Source organism: Cavia porcellus, unplaced genomic scaffold (assembly GCF_034190915.1).
Source record: "Cavia porcellus strain 051 isolate PalLab524CR breed Dunkin Hartley unplaced genomic scaffold, mCavPor4.1 scaffold_4, whole genome shotgun sequence".
NCBI lineage: Eukaryota > Metazoa > Chordata > Mammalia > Rodentia > Caviidae > Cavia > Cavia porcellus.
The window spans coordinates 80,115,738-80,137,900 of record NW_026947487.1 but is presented as its reverse complement, the minus strand read 5'-3'; positions in this window follow the sequence as shown (position 1 = coordinate 80,137,900).

Below are 22,163 nucleotides of genomic sequence, written 5' to 3'. Positions count from 1 at the left end.
AATGGGAACATTATTCATAGATTAATAAATGTTTTAAAGTAATTTTGATTAATTGTATTTCCATTCTCTATATAATTTTCTTTATATAATATATAATTGTTGTCTTCATTTGCTAATAGGTATAAATAATCCCCAAATTAAAGAGAAATGAAAACAGATTTCTCCTCTATCATGTACAGCTCAGTACATGTTTTTGGTGTTCATCTCTATTCCTTTTCCTCTACTTCCTCTCCCTTCCTTCACCCTCCACCTCCTGATCCCTTCCCACTAGAAAAGGATCTGTTTCACTACTTACGATTGTCTATCTTTCAGTTTGCTTTCTATTTATAGAGTTTCTCATATGTCTAAAAAGTAAACCAGAATTAATCTGAGGAAATAAACAAATGTTAACATGTGAAAATATACAGTTTTAAAAAGAACTTGAAATATAAAGCTAAATAACTTCGTCAATATACTTAGTTCAAATTTGACATAGATTATTTTAAATACATCAGAGAAAGTTATACAGCAACAACAACAACAAAATCAAAGTGCTTTCTGGACAAGATGACTCAACAATCAGGCTACAAGTTGCTTTTTTCCCACTTTGGTCCTAACTGAACTTTCAGGACAGGAAATAAGGTAGATACACTTACTTATGTATGTAAAATCTTCACCCTACATGTATGTATTCTTATGATCCTTTTTTCATTTTGTCTTTGGTTAAAACAAATACTACTGTTAGAACACAGAAACCTATTCTAATGGAACAAATGAAAGTAAGATTGTAGGTCTAGCATCCTAGTCACAGAGCTTTTGAATAACTACACAATTTATAGCCAGGTAGAATATTAAACTCTGGGTATTTCTAGGCTGTATAATTATACATACTAGATGAGTACTGTGCCACAGAGCTGCACTCTAGGATTCTAAATGATGTTTATTTTATGTTTTGGCATATTTCATATTTATATCCAATAAAACTATATTTCTTATGTAATAGTCACTTTGGTGAATCCAATCAATATAAAAATAGATGTGTTATACATATCCATAGATTTTTGTGTGGCATTTAGTTCGTAATTAAATACAGATTTCATGTATGAGATAGGTATTAACTATATTCTACTTTCTATATATGTAACATTTTCAATTTTGGAAATTTCCCTAGTACATAAAATTTTTTAACAGATATCATTTAGAGTGAGCATTGGCAAACAATAATTGTATTGAAGCATAAGTTTCAGATTTAAAAAGGAAATAAATACCTTGTCCTTTTTCTAATTATCTCTTTTTTCATGAAGTTTACATAAACATGGGAAATCACACCAAATTATTGACTTAATGATGGTGTGACAAATTTGTCTGCTATATACAGTCTTTTCAAAAGATGGTCACACACTAGCCATCTCTCTCATTTAAAAATGACACAAGACAAACTTGTGACAGATTTAGTTTAAATATCAACCTGGTTTTTAGTTTTTATTCTAACATTGACTAATGTCTCACACAATAAAATAGAATAAATGTTGCACTGGGCCATACGAACTGTTTAATTTTGCAAAGAGCAAAATTAACAATAAATTGCCAGAAAAATAATGGTAATAAAAGGAAGATTTATTAATACCAGGCTCTCCAGGTTACTTTTCCTTTTATTTTTCTTTTTAAAAGAGAAATAAACAGAAAAATAAAAAAAGAAATAAAAAAACCCAAAGGACTACAGAATGAACAACAAAAACAAAAACAAAAAATAGTGATACAAGATTTCAAAACAATAGGAATTTAACAATGGTTGTTATATTCCATAGTGTTATCTTCAAAAAAGTGCTTAGGTTACCAGACACAGGCATGCAAAATTGATCAAATATTATTATTTCCCTTTGATCAGTTTCTTTCCCTTTTACTATATCTATAGTAACTTTTGGATCTTATTTACTTTCAGTTTCTTACACAAATGAGGCAATATGGCAGGACTCAAGGTTTCTTACAATCACAAAAGAATCAACTATAGTAGTAACAAAAGGATCACGTTTCTTTAATAGTCTGTGGTGTAGTCATACTTGCAAGGACTCCCTAATCAGTGAGTCTGACAGCAGTGTACCTTTAAACTCCTCCCAAAGGGGAAAAAAAAATACTGTAATTAACTGAGAACTGTTTTTGGAGGAGAGCTACTTGGAGTTATCCTGGTTTAGTCTCTACTTACATTTCATAGTTCTTAGTTGGGACAGAATGCTGTTTAAAAAATAATAAAAGGGAGATTATAAGAGAAGAGCAAAACAAGTTTCATGACCTCTACTTCATGCACAGTGAATTAGTAATTGTCAAAAAGACGGTTAGAAATCTGGTTTATGAAGCAACTTCAACAAAAAAAGAAATGTATTTCTGGAAGATTGAGAAAGGACAAAAACTTGAGTTTTGGGGCAATAACTTGGGAAAGACAAAAAATTGGATTTTATTATGTAATTTCCCCCTGGTACTGTCTCCAGCACTTTGGGGATTATCTTTGCCCTTTTTTGTGGAGATTAGGGGAAGGACAGCTTTGTAAATGTGTCCTGTTTACAGGTAAATGGTAGAAAGCAGAAAACATTCTTTTTTCTGTCTCTTTTCCATTGTCTTCAGTTCAAAATGAGTATTATGCCAAATTTTCTTTTGTGGCTTGGACTCTTAAATAATTTCCAAAAGCTTTTGTGTTGAAAGCTTGTTCCCCACCTGACTGTGCTACTTGGAGGTATAGAGGTGAGCTTAGTTCAAGGAAGTGAGTCATGGGATGTGTCCTGAAAGGGCATATTTTGTCCTCTGCTCTTCTCTCTGTTCCAAAGCTTGGTGTTTGCATTATGATATTCACCAGGATTCTATTGTACCATGGACCCGGAATCAGGGGATGAAAGTGATCATGGACTGAATCTCTAAAGCCATGAGCCAAAGTAGACTCTATCCCCTTTAAATTATTTATGCCAAGTATTTTGCCACAGTGATGAAACTAGACTATCAAAGGGAGATGTAGTGGGATGGCAGACTCTGGTCTTTACTTGTTTAGCACTTCCATCGAAACTTAAAGTGCTTTTCTCCTAAATTTTTTCCTGATTATATTTATATTCATAATTTTGCCTCTCTGGTTGGAGAATTTGTTAATCAAATATGTGAGCCATATCCAGAGCCTATGATCTGGCACAGTTTTCTGCTCTGTTTACATAACTGCATTCCTTGATAAGACCGTCTCCCCAGAGAACTACAGCCACAAAGTCAGATCCCAGATCCTAGTAAAGCTTTGGTTACAAATGAGTAATAAAAGCAGCCATTGTCATACCACTAATAATGATAACAACCATGTCAAGCAAACAAAAGAAATTGCCATTCTGAAAAATGTTCCATTACCTGTGATAGGTACTTATTCTACTCTCCTGCATCATCAGATTAAACTGTTAGTTTATTTTTCTCAAATGGTTGTGCACCACACTCTAAACATAGGTTTAATAAATCTTCAAAAAATAAACAAAATACTTCCTTCAGGCCAATAGGATCATGTGTAATGTACATATAATTATCTATGAACATTTTCCCAAATCCTATTATGTACTCAAAGCAAGAATTCATGTTTTTCTCTTAAAACAAATAGAAATAATGGTATTTTAGGAAAATATACTTGTCTTAAAGATTTTCAAATTACCCTTAGGTATTTTTATATGGAGCAACTTAGCTTACATTCTATTAACATATAATATGATGATTTTTTTCTTTTCCTTCTCACATAATTTACCGTGAGTGAAAGAGTTGTCTTCAGCACATCTGGTTGCCAGACAGAACAATGAGATGTTTATAACAAATAATGTGGCATAATGAAGCATTTCAGATAAATGGAAAGTGAAACTCCACAGAGACAAGAGGTGTAATGCATGTTTGTTCTGAAAATGGACACCTGTAATAGTAATTTCCCCCCTGGTAGCTATCTTCATAAAATTAGCATTGATTCAGATCTGCATTTGACAATAAATTCATATTAAATTTGCATGCTAAACTAATTTCAAATAAGTTAAAGTAGGTTTTTTTCCAAGTCAAAAGCAAGTATTTTAAGAGCATTTAAGAGTATATTTGCCTTGATGAATGAAAGGCAAATGTCAAAAGGTGACATCTATTTTTTGGCTCAAATGGCTCTTTAAATATGCAAATATTTAAAAAGAAAGGAGATGTGTAATTATTTTTCAATTAACATCTTATTATGTTTCAGAAATATTTTTCTTCAAGACAGATACTTAGTAAATGAATATGTGTTGATTTCCAATGCACAGAAACATAATTGATCTTTGATTACTGTAAGAAATGGGTGCTTAGGCTAAATAAAAATCAGCCTACTATTTGCTGTATGTGATAGAATAAAATAATTCAAAAGAAACAATGCATTATGGAGCCTGAATTTGAGCTCACAGCCTTAAATATAAGCGACATAGAGTGTTGTTTAAAAGCTAGCATATACTTGTTTGTATTTAAATACATTCTTTGGTCATTATCTGCTGTGTTCCAATGCAGAAAACCAAGTCCTTAATCTCAGTTTCACCATTTCTAAAATATATAATTATAGTTTGTACTTAACAGGGCCCTAACTGTAATTGTATTGTCACAAAGAAAGTTTTTACAAAACTATTCATCATATCGATGCAATTATAAAGTCATCATGATTATTGGCAGAGCTTATGAGCAATGTCCAAAATCAGCATCTTGGCACACTACTGCACACTGAACAGAAATGGGAAAAACTACAGGAGAAAGGTCTCATTGACCTCTTCCTCGTGCACTGGTCAGCTTTTGATTTCTATGACAAATTATCTGATATATGCAACTTAAGGGAAGAAGAGTTTACAGTAGTTCCTGTTCTCACAAATGCTTTTGTTTGCAAGCAATTTGATTTGTACACAGTGTCCTCCAGCTTCTTACTGTCCATACCAATGCATTTGCCAGGGACTGGCAGATCTGAAAAGATTGCTGTGAAGGATTACTGTTTATTTTAGGTTAGAAATAAGAAAAAGAAAAGAAAAAAGGAATGTTCAGGAAGAAAAGAGGTAAGGTAAGGTAAATGCTGCAAGCACAGCAGTCCACTGTGAGAACAAGACAGGCAGCACAGGTGTCCCCTTCTTATGCCTTCTTTGGTAGCTGGTCCAGGTGGTCCTGTCACTGAGGAGTTTCTTTAGAAATGACTCTCCAGTCAAAACCACCCCAGGTCCTTCTCGCCTTAAACAAATTGTAGCATGAGACAAGCAAAGAATGGTGCCAAAATTTTATTTGAAAAGTGTGGGGTGAATAGGTACAGGAGACACCAGGTCTGCGGAGTGAACTTGGGATGAACAAAGAAAGAGGATGAAACAAAAAATAAAAGTACATTCCCAGGTGTGAAACACAAGTAACTAGGGCAGTAGCTTTCCTGGCAGCCGCTTCCTCTGTGCTGCTGTCCTCATCTGTATTCGCGGAGTTGGAAGGTCCTCCACAGGGGTCACTGCATCGCCCAGGATCTTGTGATTGGCAGGTCCGCTCATTTGCCAGCCAGGCCTGCCTCTCTGTATCCCTGTAGCAGTCCCACTTGATCTTGTGCTGGTAGACTGGTATCCAGGGCAGGGGTTGGAGTGTTCTCTCATTAGGAGACTGGCACTAGTGCAGGCTTGTGTGCTGTTGTTCTGCACCTGCGGTTAATACCTCTGTCCCTCAGTTGGTGTGTAGTGTCCAGCTACTCCCGCTCTGCCAAGCCGGAGTCTCCAGCAGAGGAAAACTCTTCACTCATGGCAGCCAGGAAAGAGGATGACACAGCCCAACAGGAAAGGCCAGGGCCAGATTCAGTTCCCAGCCACAACCCCAGTCCCAGTCAGACACACCCAGAAGTGGCCTTTGTTAATCCCCTCAGTGTTTTGCAAGTCAATCAGGTGGACTATCCAGATTGGCCATCACACTTAATTTCCTTGTTATCTATGCTTTCTTCCCTGAAGATTCTCATGTGACAGGTGCCCTGTTCCCAGGGAGAAGGAAAGGTCACACAACCACACCACAGGAAATCCAAATGAAAGGCCCTCTCTAGGTTCTCAAGCTCCTGTCAGTCACATCACACCTTTTGGCTTCTGATGATGTGCATGCCTATCTGTAAAAATGCACATTCCCTTCAGTCTGTGTGTAACTCAGTGCAGGGGGTTCATTCCTCACTTTGTAAAGCTGGTGAGCACAGTCAGGAGTGGAAGAGTAAAGAAAATTTTACTTATAGCAAGTGAGGAGAGCACTGGACCATCCCCAAAGCAATGACTTTCCAAACAATGCAACCCATGTCTTCAGAGACATTCGTGGGGAGCAGCATCACCACAAAGAGAAGTGGGCACAGTCTTGAGTACACTCAGTGCAAGGCCACAAAAAGTACCTTTAGAATGTGGCAGACAGGAAAGCCATTAGGCTGAAGATCTATTATTACTATGTCATCTCAAAAGAATGAGACCAAATGACTTGTGGATTTGAGCTGATTCCTTGTAAATTTCTCTGGAGGGTTTTAATCTGAAAGAAAAGAGCAATTTTGGAAGAGCATTATCAGGCATGTAGAGGGCCAGGCACTCCCAACCTCCCCCAGAGCATCAGTGCTTGCTCACCTCTAGAAGCACCTGCCTAATCTGAAATCTCCCATGACACACAGAACTTACATTAAACAAAATTTTATGCTTTCTCTTGTTAATCTCTCTCCTGTCAGAAAGGAGTCATCCATGAACCTTTCAGCAGGTGATTAAAACATATTTTTTTGCTTCTGACATTATCATCTCAAGAGATAGCATAGAGGAAAATAGTGTAAGACATGTTTTTTATCACAACTAAATTTCTCCTTCCTCTCTCTCATTCTCCTTTCTTCCTTCTCACTCCTTCTTTAGCTCTTTTTTATTTCCTGAACATTAATCTTCACTTTTCTCCTATTTTGCAAGGATTATTTCACTAGGATAGTAAACAATCACAAGGCATCTAGGTTTCAACCAGTGTACTGGAAATGTTTCTCATGATTTGAGAGAACTGGCTTAATTTAATTATAAGCAGGAATTATCTGGTGATTTTAATTGACTGGAAGCTCCTAGTGATATAATGGTAGACTACGGTGCAAACAAGATAGTGAAGCAAGAAGACAGAGGAAGTGTGGCAGAGAGGGCACAGGTCGTAAATAGATAACCTGAAGAGAACTCATAGGGCTTAGAAGTTAATAAAAGGCAAAATAAATATTTTAAATAAAAGGAACATGCAGGGGTTAATGGAACACAAGAGGAAGAAACCTGCAGGTGGTGAGATGCAAAGGAAACAGCTTCTTTCCTCCTCTGTCAGAGGCCTCCTGGCAGCCGGGAGTGTCCCTGCTTTCCCCTGGTTCTGCTATACTTAAAATTATCTGAAAGCCCCTGGTATTACATGTCTATGGTTTTTCCACATTTTGGAAACCCTCTCCCTGGCACCAGGGAAGGTTTTCTGCTATTTTTTCCAGTAAACACACATTTTGCTGTTCTGCACTGCTTGCTGCTTGTTGCTTTGTTGGATGTCGGGGTCGCTCCCGGCCGGCAGGAAAGACACACGACAAAGTCTGGCGGTGTGCAACCTTGCCTTTATTTGTCTCCGCGTGGGCCCCGCGAGGCCTCCGCTCTGTCACCAGCCCTTTCTCGCCGGTGGACTTTCTCTATCTCTCTCTGTGCTTCCTCTGTGCTTCTCTCTTGTGGCGGGAGAGGCATTTACTTTTATAGGGTAACAGTGGCCAATCAGTTCAAAGCGCGCGATGCGGGCTGATTGGCTAACATCAGTTGTTGCTAGGCAGACTATCTTACAGAGCGGGTTGTTTAAGTCGCCAGCGCAATCAGGGGGCAGGAAGCAGGCGCCAACTTGACTCACTCGATGGGAGGGGCAATCTAGCTCAGGCTCCGCTCCCACCCACAGGCCCTACGTCCGCCAAGTAAGGCGACCGGTGTCGGCCGCGGCTCCCAACAGTTGGGTTCAGTCTTTATTGCCCCAAAAGGACCTGGGAGTGGAAAGGAGCTGGGTACAGTACTCATTTTAGTAGAAAAACATTAGTGGAAGCTCCGTATCTCAAGGAAGGCAGAGGGAAATTCTGCGTGCAAGGAAATTGACTTCTATGTTTGCTCTAGGGCATGCCTTAGTAAAAACATGGATTCCAATTTGGTATTTTAGGTTCCAAGGTTTGCACAAACTGGATGATGAACAATTTGAAGTGATATTTGTTGTTCATTTGGTCTAAGTGACCTCTTTCAGATTACGGGTTCTCATGATTATTTCTTTCAAACTTTGCCCTAAGCCAGAGAAGCACTTAATGTAATATTCTAGTCTGCCTCTAATTCTCATAGTTTGAGAAGAGTCATCTAAGTCAAAGTTAATAGTGGAAGTCACAGTTGTATCACAGTGAACAGTAGAATACATTGTTAGCATCTGAAATAGTATTTTTTTGGTATTGTGATTATGAAATTTTAGAAAAAGATTTTTTCTCATTAATTTTAAGATGAAACATATTTTCTCCTATCAGAATGGTAAAGGTTTAACATATTTTTGTTTTAGTAAGTCTTTTGATGCTAAATTTCCCAAGTTCAAATGTATCTCAAGTTGGGAATATTCCTAGATGTGAACAAATCATGCAAACAGTTTACACATTCGCCAGACTTTGACCAATTGTTCTGCTGTGTTTTCACTGTACAGTGTGACAGTGTACAGCACTGCAGTGCCCAATCACAGCTCAGGATGTGCAGAAATGTGTCAAAAGTGTCAGACTAACTTTATCTGACTTCTGAACAAATTGAATTTAGAACTTTCTCCCTGAAGGGACTGCAGTTGTTACATAGGAGACATGCCATATTTGACTTTTTTTTCCTAAAAGTGCAAGTATAATCTATTCTACTAATTATAAGTACATATATGGTTTTGATACTGCATTTAATTTCAAAGTTTGTTGCAGACATTGTACCAGGGTAAAAATTTTTTTAAGTTTTTGAACTATACCAACCTTTTTAATTGTATTGAGATGATGAAATACATCAAAATGTGTACAGAGAAATTTTTTGAAAATCTAAAAGTTATTATAATAATTTTATTACAACTGAGCAGCCTAGTGTATATCTTATAAAACAAGTATTCCAGTTTTACTATAATATCTGAAAAAAATAATTGCTAAACATACACATATATAGTTCACACTTATAAGTAGTTTACTGACATATTCTGACTTACAGAGGATTTACTAATAGCTGAATAGACATGGTTATTGATTATTTTAAATTAATCTAGAGATATCATTTGAGTTTCTAATGTTCTTGGATTTCACTAAAAAATTTACTACTTTCAGAAGGCAGTATTTGTATGTATTATGTTTATTGAATTAAAATAAATATGATGTGGAATATAATGTCACTTTTTTCTTATTTAATAAGAAGAAATATTTTACATATGTCAAATGTATTCATCACTGAAACTAAACTGAAATCTAATTATTTTTTCCATGATGCATAATATTATTTTCAGATATTTAGTGTTCTGCTATTAATCGTTTTATAATACGAATCGTGACTATTTCCTCAGGAAGCTTTTAGCTTTCTGCCTGTGTCACTGAGTAAAACAAGTTTACAGAGTTACAGCATCCATGTTAAAGTTATTTAATATAATTTAAAACAAATTAGTTAGGCTTGCCTCAATTCATTTTTAAAAACCACCTAGCAACATTCTTCTATACATCATTGAGTCTATATTTGCCAATCTATTAAGCTGTGCTGCTTATGAGAACACATAGTTAGGAAATAATTGTAATTCAGGTACTTCACAGGATCAAGATATAAAGCCACAAAAATCATTCAATGAAACATCTAGTATATCATAGACGACGCTATTCAAAATGACTGGCTACTACTAAACAGCCTTTCTAAGAGAAGATCATGAATGCACCTTTTTGTTCATTTAGCCCTGTGAATTGTCTGAAGATGAACCACAGAGCCCTCTCTATTATCTGTGACTGTGTGAGTAAAGTCATGACCATTGTGAAGCACAAGCTCGCTTTCGATGGGGTTCGGAGAAGAACTTAAATGTCACCAAGTTACATGCCTGGAGTCTTGCGCTTTCCTTCACCGCCCTTCTTGCTGCAACATGAGCATAGTACCCGGAATCCAGGTCCTGCTTTCTTCTTGTGGATAGACATGAAAGTGTGCGGGGCAGAAAAACAAAAAATGGTCTGAGTGTTTCATGGAGTTATGAATCCTTGTCACTAACCTTTTAAGGCCTCCTAGTGCCCTTGTTCTTTTGTGAAGTGATAACCTTTAATATATCCCTGATGACAGATTCTTGTTAATTCAGAGACTCACATGCATGTGGCTGTAGCTGTATTGTCTACAGAGGTATTGAAATGATTTGATTTGTTTTACTCCTGAGATCACAATGCCAAAACTATTTAGGGAGTATCCATGCAAAACATTTAAAATTGTTTAATTTTAATGTGACCTAATGGATTAAACATTATGTAAAAAGAGATATAAGATTTTTGATTTAATAAGGATTTTCCTTCAAGTAAAATATCTGCCATACGTGAAATTTAAAACTTGGGCAAGCAATGAGTTTCAGTTTTTATCCATGAACAGTTTCTTGAATATCCCTTTCCAGAAGAATATGGCAGAGGGACTTCTGGTTGAGCCAGGATGGCCTTGGATTCTTAGATTAAAACAGAGAATTGAAAAGCCACACTCATTTCTCTACAGAAGATCTAACAGATTGCTCAGTCTATAACGGGCTTTGTCTTTTTGGCATGAGAATTGACTGAAATTGGATAGTTAACAGTAAGCACCCAGCAAAACGTGAGGTCATTGAGAACAAATATGTCTAATTTAATATTTGACAGAGCAAAAATATCTCTTGATGCTAAATTACAGATTTATTTTTCATAATTCAGCAATTCCACCATTATACATAGTGTGACCACATTCCCACTTCCCTTTGGAGAAGACAAAGATAGTTGGTTAAAGTAAAACTGATTTTTAGAAGCTTCATCAAAATAAAGAGAATTATTTAATAAAAATGCATAGTATACAGAAAACAAAGTAAGATACATATAGTGTGACAGAAACTATTTAAATTAAAGATTTATTATGATAAAAGATACATTGTTATTAAATACTCAAAATACTCCCCTTACTTTAAATATACTTTTCCATCATTCTTGGACATATTTGTTTACTGTGATGCTTTAATTCAGATATTCAATATATTTTTATCATCCTTGTATATCATCATCATGCTGAAGTATCATATTTCGTGTACGCAGCACTCACATGGTTAAAAGTGCAAAAAGAAAAATACAAAAGTGCTTTACTTTTCAAAACATTGTTTAAGTGAAAAACCACCAGTGGAACTTGGGAAGCCAAACCTGCCCTCCCAGTTCTACCATCAAGTGTCCAGTTGCTGGAGGTGAGATGAGGTGTGATTAGGGAAAAAAATGAATTATTTCAAAGATGTCGTCTGTCTGTCTTTAAACTTATGTAAATCTGGGGTCAGATTGAAGGCCTGGTAATATCTGAAAATATCTTTAATATTTGCCTTGTGAAATCCTTCATGCATAAAACTGTAAGATTTTGAAATACGGGAAGAAAAGATTGTTCTCTGTGTGAGGTGTTTCTGTACCAGTTTCCAGCCTCGTCCTTGATGCAAAAGCTCATTTCAGAACCTTCCAAATCATTATCACTGATTAGGGGTGAGGAAAATTTAGCTTCTAAATCAGAGCATGTGAGAAGAGTATACTTGCTTTTTTTCTGACATTAACAGATTCCTAATTTTATCTGAAAAGCTGACTTACCACAGGTTTAATCTTGTATATGTGTTATTATTGAGAATGAATCTTATTTTATATTTGATAGAAAATATGATTCTGTTCTGCTAAGAGTGACATTTAAATTTGGTTTCCTAGACCCAGTGTGCTCACAGAAACCTTACAGATGGAAGAGGAGAAAAATGTCAGAGAAGCTTGCACACTTGGATTTGATTTTACTGCCTACACTTTCTTCTCATACCTGCTTTTTGGCATTGCCTCTAGTGCCTCAAAACGAAAACAAGTCGCAAAATGATACACTACAGCATTGCACAATATGTTAATTCTTTTTAAGAGGGATATTTTTGGCTCTTCTATCATCTTCTTTTCCCTTGTTTCTTCAGGACACTGTATCGCTTTTCTAGGGGACAAAAGTAAAATGAAATAGCATTTTAACAAGGTTTAGGTTTTGCAGAGAAGTCACATTTCTCACCATGTCCTGTTCAACAGCAGTTAAAGGGCTAACTGTTGCAAAAAACTGATATATGAGCAGTTGCAAAAACTGATTTTGAGCAAAAAGAGTCCCAGTATTTAAAAAATTCCCCATCCTTTGATGACCAGGTCTCCTTCTCTGAGATGCTTTAAAAATTACACTTCCAGGATGAGCCAATGAAAGTGACCTCCATTGTTTTAGGAGCTAGAATAATTATACTGGCAAGTTATACTTAGGGAAAATATCGACCCACAAGTAAAAGATTACTCTATTTATTAGATAACCTCTATTGGAAGAAATAATTCAAAATGAAACAAATTGATTTAATCTGGCAAAATTACAGTTCATTTTGAATTCATGTATTCTTCAGTAATGACTTTATGTTGTCTTTCGTATCCCTCATCATCCCATTTCCTGGGTCTTGGATATGAAATCCATATGTATTTATCCATTTTCAATGACATTGCTCATAAAAAATCTCTCATGTTAAATTTCTGTGGGGTACTATCCTTATCCAAACTACATAAAACACAGTGGTTAAGATTAAAATTTTTGTGTTTCTCTAAGAAAATGTTCTAAGTGTAGTTTATTAAAAACACAAACTTGCTCTTCCTAGTCAGTTTTCTGCAGCAGTAATAGCCTTACAATTGCAACTCAGCTAAGCAGCCTTGCACCATCCTGTCCTCTGCTTCTGAGCTAAATGTCTTAGTTAACACAAAGCAGAGAAATATTGTTGCCATAGTGTCCCTCAACAAAGAAGTGGCACTCATTAGGAGAAAACTACAGTCTGGCCACTGAGGCTAGGGAAAAAATCACCATTATTATGATGGTGAAATAGGAAAAGACCGGGGATTACAAATAAAATGAAGTTTCTTATTCAAGAGCTCAAAAGCAAGTTAATTTAAATGACAAATTGGATGGTCATTCCTACAGAATTATGTACTTCCCATTACTGGAAGTGTTCAGGCAACAGATGGACCCTAATCTATGGGAGTCCTGCACAGGTGGAACTCACACCAGGTGAGCCTCATGCCTTGACTACTGCTGAGGGTCTGTAATGCAGTGTGGTGAGAGTCTTAACAACAGGACTGAGAGAGAAGAGTCACTGTTAATATCCCAGTATTTTTCAGGATTTATTTATTCTTACTGGGTGTTAGAAAGGCAGCCTTCGTTTACAATAGAGATGCTAACTAATCACCCCTATAATGTGCTAACCCATTTTCTAATCTTGTTTCCATATTATTATAGTTGTCATTAAAACACCATCAATAGTTGTGTCTGTAACTATATTTTCTCAAGTGTTCTGGTGCGTAGTCTCAGGGAGGAGGCCTTTGAGGTGGCTGGCAATTGGAATAAAGAAGAATATAAATGACACTCAATTTGTGGCAGACGAGAGTGTGTAGGAGGTTATTCCCCAGTTCCCTTGATTTTTACCTGATGATTTACAAAGAATGTAAATTAGTAGACAACTACAGAAGGTACATTTAATGACATCTTAATGCATCATGGAATTTATGACAAGGCGCAAATAGCTTGTGCACTCAGCCATTGGAGGCAGATGCTGCAATAACTCTACTTAATACTTAGAAGGAGAGTAAAGCATGTTGTTTTTTGTACAAATGTTTATGAAACATTAATAAGAGTAATATGTACCATTCAATGCTGAACATATAATCTGAAGTCCTTTCCCATAAATATTTATAAAGGAGACATGTTTGTTCTCAACATCAATTGATTTCCAAGATTCTAAGATGCTGAGTGATTTTCTTTCTCATGGTATATATTTAACTAGAGTAAGACTAACTGACGCATAGGACAGCTTCACCTTTTACTGTAGCTACTTAGAACCTAAAGGATTGCTTTAAATCAATTCATAAAATATACTCTCCATGACTGTAGCTCAGTTAGTGGCTTAGGAATGGAACTTTTACTATTGTGTTTGCTAGTAACTACTGTGTTTGGAAGAAATAATGAGCTTCATTAAGTGCAAAGAAATACACAGATTCTAAATTATTTGGTAATACTTGATATTTGTGATATAAGTATTTTTAAAAATGACTTTTTCCTCCAAAGCCTGAAATGTTGTCTTTGTTGTTCACAATGACCAATTATGAGTTTGAAAGGAATAGAATGTATTTGAGAAAAGACCCTACATTACAGTATGATGGCAAATTTGATTTAATGTTTAAAGTGCTAGTTCTTCATTGCTAGCTATTGTCACAAAGCTCTTAGTTCATACTATTTTCTCTCTTGAATATCTTTGCTATTCATTGTTATACTAAATGTTTTTTAATGACTATTACTAGCTAATGTCACCTCCCCATTTAATGCAAGAAATATTTTATAGAAATAAGATATTTTGATTGTGATTTTCTTCCAGTTAAAATGATCCTAACTGCTAATTACTCTTCAGTATGACAGTACTGTCTTTCCTAGCTTCCTGAGTTTGGTAAAAAATGTCAAGATTCTGAAATGAATCATTTTTATAACTCCGTTTGTGTAAGTATTTGAATATGGAGTTAGTTTCAAATGGCAAATTTAGCTATCTCAGGCAGTACAATGAATTTACTGAAAAGCATCAAATGAAATGTGAGCATTGGGAAAGTAAAAGGGCTTTATCGTGTAAAGAACATCCAACAGTAAGTGAATGGAGAAAGGACAGACTGGAGATGTTAGGGACTCAGCATAGTAGTGATTCAAAAGTAATGTCTACTTTTCCTTATTAATGTCACTTAATTCTGCCTAATCAATTTAAGCACAATGTGAGTGTTTATTTCACTTGACTGTGAGACGTTTGCTTGTAGCAAGCACTGTTTGCAACTGTATTCCATCAGGTAGCATCTTATCATTTAAAGATGATGAGACTTCTCTGAACTTTGTGTTTATCTAGATTTCCAAATATTGTCTCATTAGTAAAATGTCCAAATCTGAAGAGATCAAAATATTAAAATTTTTGATATTTTAGAATATTTAAAATATACATTTGATTCATTTTTTGTCCTATTACTTGCCAAAAATTTAAAAAAATTATAAGACAGAATTGGTGAAAAATTTCTTCGGATTACTGGTTATCTATCGTATTTTATATAGTTCTTTAAAGTATTGAAAGCTTTTAACAAATTTGATATTCATTATTCCTAGAATATTCTTGAAATTAATTTTGACACCAAAGTAAAAGTCTGCAAGAATATAGTACCTTGAGACACTGTTAACTGAAATGAATCAGAAGCACAATATTAAACGTCACATGGTTTTACTTAGATGAGAAATCTGAAGTGTAGGTAAAGGGAAAAATAATAGGTACATAATAGGACAGAAGTTAGATTTCTCTCAAGTAGCCTGGGGAACCAAGGGATGGGATAAGAGGGAAAGGGGTCATAAAAAGTATTGAGAAGTGCTAAATTCCTGTAATTCCCCATGATGAATGTGATCATTGTGTACTGCAAACAGGTACTGATAAAAATAAAAATTGAAAAGGAATACAATACAAAAATGACGCAGTCATCAGTGCTTAGACACATATTCGTTCTAACTGGGGTAAAAGTTTAATGTATGTTACAAAAAAGAATGGCTATTTAGAAGTATTATTTTTATAAAATGAAGGATTCATAACTTTATTTATAAAGTTTATATATTACTTTATTCATAACTGTGAATATTCTCTGTAAACACATTTTGTTTTACACTGGAAGGAGATAGATCTGCAATTCATGAAAACTTTCAGCAGCCCATTTGAAGTGAATAAAGGTAGTCTTTACAGTTTAAGCTTTAGAGGAAACCTGGGATTGCAGTATCCCAAGGCCTAACTGTGATCCAGGTCTGCGCATCAATTTTCATGGTTGCATTTTGGATTCCTTCTATGGCTCCATATTTACAACCTGACCAGGAGGCTCTACCTTAGCAATCTCACTGGCTGGAGCCCTATGACAGATCACATCTATTCACACACATTGATTGATGTGACTACAACAGTGACTAAAATATTAACTTCCTCTTTTTTCCTGTAAGTGTCATCAATATAATCTCAGTTGTGAGAATGTCCTGTAATCTAACCTGGGTCCCCAGACCTCCTCGACAATATTGTCTGTCTGCTGCTCTCAGGAGACCATGGCACAGACAAGAATGGCAACAGCAGCAGGGTGTGCCTGTGTGTGTGCCTGTGTGTGTGTGTGTGTGTGTGTGTGTGTGTGTGTGTGTGCAATTGTACATGTTCTATTTTGTTTAATATTCACTGCAAACCCATTTGGAGAGTGGAAAAAAATTCACAGGAGGTTATGTACCTAGTTTATAGTTATGCCACTGGGACATGAAAAAGCTGCTGTTGGGTCTTGTTTCCAACAAAAAGCCCCTGTCTCCTCACTGGCTCACAGTGTGGCAGCACAAAGGCCCTGTGAAGGTGTCCTCAGGCATGGAAATTCCTGTGTGCCATTGCCACATGGCTATGATTTCTGGTTCTGTTTAGGATGAGTCAAAAAAGATCCAAGCATTGTACCTTTTAATTTGGTAATAGATCATAAACTAAACTTGAAATCCTCAATTAATCTTAGAAATAAACTATTTAATAGACCTGCAAGTATTTTTCAAAGATAATTTTAACTGGATAGTTTTGAAATAACAAACAGTAATCAGGGTTTTGTGAGCAAAATTTCTAATCAATTACTCCACTAAGAGTTTATCTTCTGTGAGGATTTATCTTTGTCTTGGTGTTTGGCATATAAATAGAAGTTTGAAGGAGAAGATTAGCTGGGGGTAATATAAGAATAAATGATTATAGAACAAAACTTAACAAAATGTTAAACCTAGATCATATATTGTGTGACTTGGTTTTCTCATAACTTATTTTCTTGGATATTCCTTTCAAATGTTTTTCTAAGTATTTTCCTAATCTCTTTATATGGAGTTGCAAAGTTATAACATTTAGAGAACAAATTAAATGTTTTATTAACACTGTATTCCCAATATCTTACATATAGTTCAGTTGCCACTTAATATTTAGTGCATAAGTGACTATGAATGGAAGGGTAAATTTAGCTCCTGGAACAACTGTTTTTGAATCATGAGTATAAGGAACAGTAACAAAATATATGGAACATAGATATATCATTCTGAACAAAGTCCTTAGAAATTGTTTTCTAATGTTCATCTTTTATAACATTTGATTGCACAACATTCACATTATGCTTTTATTATCAGACATATATAATATATAAAACACCTAAAACTAGCTCTTTTTCTTAGGGAGTGTAGAAGAAAGTTCCTGTATGCTATTTAATCATACTAGTGGCTGCTAAAAGGGATGAACATGGTATGATCATATCTGAAGCCTTGGGCTCTGATGTTGTTGTGATGTTAGGAGAAGCATGGCCATTACTCTTGAGCAGAAGCTCGAAATCTGAAACTGGTTCTTCTTGGGGCTGAAAACTTTTATTAAAATTCTAACCACTAATTTGTTTTATACTGAAATAACATTTTAAAAGATGCTAATAAAACAGTATTACATATGTATTATTTTTTCAAAGTCAATCAGTGTCTGAAGTTTTGATCCTGAGCATAGATGAAACAGATTCAATTCGCTTTATTGTTCCTGAGAAGTAAAGTTAAAAATCCTGAAGGTTATGTTAAAATCAAACATGAAGACACTGAAAGGTGCAGAGGATGCCACACCAGGCATGGCCTTGGGCTCGAGGAATGACACAGTGAAAGTTCACAGGGGGGTGTTCTGTTTTATTTCATTTTGTTTTGGCTCAAATATCTACAACAGGAAACTGAAGAAATAAGCAAATTGAAAACATCAAAGGGAACATTTAAAAACTGTCATATTGCAAGAGAGAAATTCTGGACAATAACCCTTATCTAAGACAAATCTCATGATGAAAAACCACATCCGATCCACATTTGTTAGCTAATGCTGAGTCAGGGACACAAACTCAGGGTGATGTTGCCCACAAAGGGAGCCCCCATACACTCCTAGTCTCAGTCTGGATTCCATCAGAGAACACTACCTAGGAAGTCGGGCCTTTTGTCCTGGTGATAAGGAGCCTCCAATCTATGCGTTGTCAGTGTAAGTCAAATGGAGAGCTTAGAATTTGATGCCTAGTTTCTTACCCCAGCTAGCACAATGTCAGAGAAAGGCTATTAAAGCAGAAGGCTTAATTATCTAGACAAGCAACATAGTACACCAAGCTACATCCAGAGATCCAAATCTGGGGATACAATCAAACTTTCAGGGATACAATCAAGACTAACTTGCTATACAAACTCCCAAGAAAATACCAATAAGATGGAAAAAATATATGCCAATTTGGAGTTGGGTATGACTGCCAAAATTATCTAATGAAGGATTTAAATCAGCCATTATAAAAAGTCTCAAAGAGCAAATATAAACTTTATCATGATTCAGACAAATTAAAAGCAGAAAGCTTCAATCAAGACATAAAAATAAAATAAAATAAGAGAAATTGCATAAAATAATCATTGCAATGACCCTAAGCAAAAAAAAAAAAAAAAAATCCTCAAAAAATTAGTTCAACAGGATAATGAGAAAGATATAAGGGAAAAAATTCAGAAAACTTGAAAATAAAATAACAAAAGTACCCAAGGAACACAAGGAAAGTAGAAACACAAGGAAAACAAGGACTGAAAAACCAAATTAACATTGCTTCAGAAAATTTATTAAACTACAAGAAAAGATTTGACTTTTGTCATTAGATTTCCAAAAGGAAAAAAAAAAAAAATCTCACAAACTTGATGAAAGACATGCAACTACAGAGTTTAGAATTTGAGTTAAATTCTAATTTCTTCTAACTAGCATAACTTCTCTTCCAAAAAGTCATGTCAGTATAAATCACAATTATGCTTCTGAAATAAAGACAAAAGTCATGCTGACCTGCCTCACTTTTTCTTTTTTTCATAGACCACTGGTAAGTACTCAGGGTGTTAATCAGGGCAGAAACTGCAGTCCATGTTAAAATGGGCCCCTTTCTATCACTGTTCTCCAGGCCCACAGGTAACTTTCTTCCAGTGATGTAGATGTTAATAGATGCATTTGCTTCAAACACCTGAGTGTTTGAAGGATGAGGGCAAAAACTCACTGAAAATATTGGGAAACACTTTGGGCCTAAAAATGACATACATCTAAATACCATGGAAGTGTACTTTCGTGTAGTCTATACAAATTTATGTCCAACAAATAACTTCACATGCCTTTTGGGTAAAAAATGTTTTAAAGAGTCTGACTCATGGAAATGTCAGTGAATTTGGCCCAATCTCTCTTTTTAAATTTTGTTATGTGTTAGACTAACATTGATGGAACAAAATTAAAATTTCTTTTTTTGATGATTTTCTTGCAAAAAGATATAAATGCTGTCAGTTTACAGCTTATTTCTGTAGAAAATTATACAAGAAAACAGATGTTATAGAGATGGATCTGCCAGATTTTATTTGTGGTAGCAGTGCTATTACAATTTATATCGATCATTGAGAAACAGAAATTAAATAGACAAATGCTGTGGCATGTTCAGTGGTTGCAAAAAAAGGTAACTGGAAACATCCATTCATCATCATAGTACATGGAGGCTTATCATTAATGATGCTAAATTATGATGTGAGGGTGGTTAGGAGAAGAAAAGCTTTTGCTCACACAGGCATTTAAAACTATTTGGCTTAGAAGCAGTGCAGTGAGGGCTTCTTTCTGTGCCTGATCTTTGGATATGATTATTAATGAACATGAACTTGAGCAAGCTGGTGGGGAGTGGTTTCCAGACAGTCAATATCAATTAGAAAAACATGAAATCAATTGAATGAGTCAGTGGATTTTGACCATCACTTTTGAAAATGAAATAGACTATAATAAAATAAATCAGACAGAAGAGTAGATGTTATTGAAATAGAATAGCCTCCAAATAGAGTAGTATATGCAATGCTTTGTGAAATGTATATTTATCTTGTGAATGTGTGTGTGTTATGGATCATGATATAAAATGTGCCTCTTGAGCCTAGGATTTAGCTCAGCAGCACAAATGCCTGCCTGGCAGATATAAGGTTGTGAGTTTGATTCCCGGTGCCAAAAAAAGTAACTCTCACTATAAATTGTGCATTTTAAAAATGTTTGATTTTCAAAATTGCATTGAGAGAGACTACCTTAAAAAAATTGGGAGCTTACTTTATGTTTACCCAAGTCACTCAACTCTGGAAAATTTTCTTCGTTAGCAATACAGCATGGACTCAATGATTTAAAATGCAGACTACTTCTAAGAAATACTTGTTTTACCTTAGCTGTATTCTTCTACCCTCATTTTATTCTAGATGAAAATAAGAATTGGGACTTTTTTCAGAAGTCAGCACTTTCTTTTATCCTATATAGTATTACTTCCACTGTAAATTATTTAGATGCACATTGTTAATCAGAAACTTCCTCACTTGGTTGTTAGTTCTTAATACTTATAACCTAATCATGCAGTATATATATATATATATATATATATATATATATATATATATATTTCCAACTAGTCTGAATGAGGCTGGCATGGGAGCTAGTTGTGAATATTTCAAATTCAAAAAACTGCAATACTGGCAGTTTGTGAGCTGTCATGTTTTACCACTGTGGTAGACACACTATAAGATGATCCCCAAATATACCTCATCTTTCAGTATTTTCAGCCTTAGGCAACATTCTTCACTGAGTAAGTTTATTATTAATATGAGGGATATCACTTTGATTAGACTGCAAATGGCTGTAAGTTCTGCCATGCTAACAGATTCTCAGCATTGCCTTCTCACTTTGCACAGTTTGTAGAAGATTGCCCTGTGGGAGAGGTCCACATAGAAGAGATTTAAGGGTGGTTTCTCTGTAACACCATGGAGGACTGGAGGCTCAAGTATTTCCAAGAAAAGCTCCACAGGAACTGTACATATAGAGGAGCTCAGAGGGGCTTCTTCTTCATTTCAGCCCTCAGACAAGACCCTAGCTCTGGCCACCATTTTGATTAAGTCTCCTGAAATTATCTCACACAGTGACCCATGTGTGTTATAGTCAAGTTCCAGATTCACAAATCTGTGAGATAACAAGTATGTCTGGTTTCAGCAGCCCAACTCTGGGATGATTTGTTTTATAGCTATTGATGGCTAATGAATGGGTATATACTCTGACTCACAAGCAGAGGTCATTTGGTAATTCGTAAATATGTATAAGTAGTTTGGGTCTTCACAAGGGTGAGAGACGTAGCTCATCACACATTGCAGAGGATAATCTTCCAAGAGCAAAGAGTTTTATAAATTAGAATGTCAACAGTACCAAGATTGAGAAACCACAGTTAGTATTCTAGGATAAATTTTAGTACCTTTGGATCTTATATTTCACATTCTAGGCACATTTTGAGGAGCCACTTATAAACTGAATTCTGGGACTTTTGATTGAGAATCAATGAGATTTCATTCATTTTTCAAAGAATCATGCTATTTTTTCTTTAGAAATATACTACAAAGAAAAGGGTAGATTCTTTCTCCATTAAAGCACTTCAAGTTTATTAAATCCAGAGATATGTCCATTGTGCTGTATGTTTAAGGTACAGGCTGACAATAAAACACCTGAGTAAGCTAGAAAAACTGCATGCTAATCTCTTTATGGCAACACCTGAGCAGCCAAATTTATCTTTTTCTGTGTTTGGCAAGTTCTGCTCCCCCCTCAGGCTAAGTCTCATTATGCCAAGTTATATCTCACACTGAAATGGTTGACATACAACAGAGGGAGCTCCTAAAATCCTGGTGAGTGTTTCTGTAACTTTCCACAGTCAAAGCTTAGTACTTCAGGAATAAATCAGTAGCACTGTCACAGAAACGAGGTACACTGTTCCTCAGGAATTAAACTGTAAATAACCAGTGCACATAGGAAACGTCCAGTATGTTTCATGTATGACC